Source organism: Marmota marmota, unplaced genomic scaffold, assembly GCF_001458135.2.
Source record: "Marmota marmota marmota unplaced genomic scaffold, marMar, whole genome shotgun sequence".
NCBI lineage: Eukaryota > Metazoa > Chordata > Mammalia > Rodentia > Sciuridae > Marmota > Marmota marmota.
In genome coordinates this window covers 3,830,172-3,832,243 of record NW_025999960.1, presented here as the reverse complement: position 1 = coordinate 3,832,243, position 2,072 = coordinate 3,830,172, and positions in this window count along the sequence as shown.

Here is a 2,072-nt window from a genome sequence, read left to right as displayed (position 1 = left end):
TCCCCTCTGCCAACTTCAAGGCTTGAGTCAGAGCTATCAGTTCTGCCCGCTGAGCTGATGTCCCGCCCGGAAGTGCACTCGCCCATATTACCTCAGATTCGGTGGTGATGGCCGCTCCCGCTCGTTGTTCTCCATTGAGCAGATAACTGCTTCCATCTGTGTACCAGACTAGCTCCGCATCCTTCATTGGTTGGTCTGTGAGGTCTGGCTGGGTCCCCTGTGTCTCTGCAAGAATCTGCTGGCAGTTGTGAGGATCGGCTTCTCCTGGGAGCGGCAGGAGGGTTGCTGGATTCAGGGTCACCATGGGGCCGAACTGAATTCGGTCAGTGTCCAACAACAAAGACTGGTAATGGGTGAGTCGGGCGTTTGACATCCAGCGATCGGGTGGCTGGCGAATTATGGTCTCAATGGCATGAGGGGTTAATAGGGTTAATGGCTGTCCCAAAGTCAGTTTAGTGGCATCCTTAATCAGAAGGGCCACAGCCGCTATCATCCGGAGGCATGGTGGCCATCCTGCTGCCAACTGGATCTAATTTCTTTGACAGGTAGGCTATAGGTCGCCTCCAGGGCCCCAGCTTTTGGGTTAAAACCCCTTTTGCATAACCCTGTTTTTCATCTACAAATAGATCAAAAGGCTTGGTAATGTCCGGTAGGCCCAAGGCGGGGGCTGACAGAAGAGCCAATTTAATGTGATCAAATGCCAACTGATGCTCCTTGGTCCAGGTAAAGGAGTTACCTTGTTTAGTCAGTAGATACAAGGGGGCTGCTATCTCAGCAAACCCAGGAATCCAGAGTCTACAGAAACCGGCGGTCCCTAGAAATTCCCGCAGCTGCTTGGGGCTCTGGGGGGCTGGTATACTCGAGATAGTCTCTTTTCTGGCAGCTGTCAACCAGCGTTGACCATCATGGAGTTCATAGCCAAGATAGGTAACTTTTGTCTGACAGATTTGGGCCTTTTTTGCTGACGCCCGGTACCCCAATAGTCCCAAAGTTTGCAATAAGTCCTCCGTACCTGTTAGGCAATCTTTCTTGGAGGCTGCAGCCAGCAAGATGTCATCTACATATTGAAGCAGGACTAAGGAAGGGTGTCTTACACGAAAATCGGCCAAATCCTGATGCAAGGCCTCATCGAAGAGTGTTGGGCTGTTTTTAAATCCTTGTGGCAGTCTCGTCCAGGTCAGTTGTCCAGAGACTCCTTCCTTGGGATCCTTCCATTCGAATGCAAAAAGAGCCTGACTTTGGGGAGACAGTTTTAGGCAGAAAAAGGCATCTTTCAGATCCAGAACAGTATACCAAGTATGGGTAGGAGGCAAGGTGCTGAGGAGATTGTAAGGATTTGGCACTGTGGGGTGAATATCTTCTACCCTCTTGTTAACTTCCCTTAAGTCTTGGACCGGTCGGTAATCATTAGTTCCCGGCTTTTTGACGGGCAGCAATGGTGTGTTCCAGGGCGACCGGCAAGGTGTTAGAATGCCTTGGTCTAGGAGGCGCTTGATATGTGGTTTGATGCCCTGGTAGGCCTCCCTTGACATAGGATATTGTTTAATACTGATGGGAGTAGCAGTGGCTTTTAGGTGAACGACTATTGGAGATTGTTGTTTAGCCATTCCCATTCCTCCGGTTTCAGCCCAGGCCTCCGGGTAAGAACTAAGCCAATAGTTCATATCTTTCATAGGTACAGAAGGTTTGTCAAACAGTTTATATTCGTCTTCCAATTTGAAAGTCAATATATGTAAGGGGGTCTGGTTTGGCCCTGTGATGGAGGCACTCCCATCCTTAAAATAAATTTGGGCTCTCAACTTGGTCAATAAGTCTCTTCCTAGTAGTGGATACGGACAATCAGGCACATGTAGAAACGAATGGGAAACCTTACCTGTGGCAAGGTGTACTTCTCTTTTGGTGGTCCAGCGGTATGGTTTGCTCCCGGTGGCACCTTGAACCCATGTCGTTTTGTGGCTCATGGGCCCTGGTGCCTGCGTCAGCACCGAGTGTTGGGCTCCTGTATCCACTAGGAAGGTCACAGGTTGCCCCCCTACTTGCAGAGTTACCCGGGGCTCAGGGGGGAGCTCCTG